The sequence below is a fragment of the Cebus imitator genome, unplaced genomic scaffold, assembly GCF_001604975.1.
Source record: "Cebus imitator isolate Cc_AM_T3 unplaced genomic scaffold, Cebus_imitator-1.0 Scaffold522, whole genome shotgun sequence".
NCBI classification, from domain to species: domain Eukaryota; kingdom Metazoa; phylum Chordata; class Mammalia; order Primates; family Cebidae; genus Cebus; species Cebus imitator.
This window is the reverse complement of record NW_016107837.1, coordinates 701749-702004: the sequence shown is the minus strand read 5'-3', so window position 1 is coordinate 702004 and position 256 is coordinate 701749.

Genomic DNA, 256 nt, shown 5'->3' with positions numbered 1-256 from the left:
AGTAGAGACAGGGTTTCACCATGGACAGGATGGTCTCGATCTTCTGACCTCATGATCCACCCGCCTCAGCTTCCCAAAGTGCTGGGATTACAGGTGTGAGCCACTGCACCCAGCCGAGGTGATATCCTTTTTCTTTTTTTTTTTTGAGACAGAGTTTCGCTCTTGTTACCCAGGCTGGAGTGCAATGGCGCGATCTCGGCTCACCGCAACCTCCGCCTCCTGGGTTCAAGCAATTCTTCTGCCTCAGCCTCCTGAG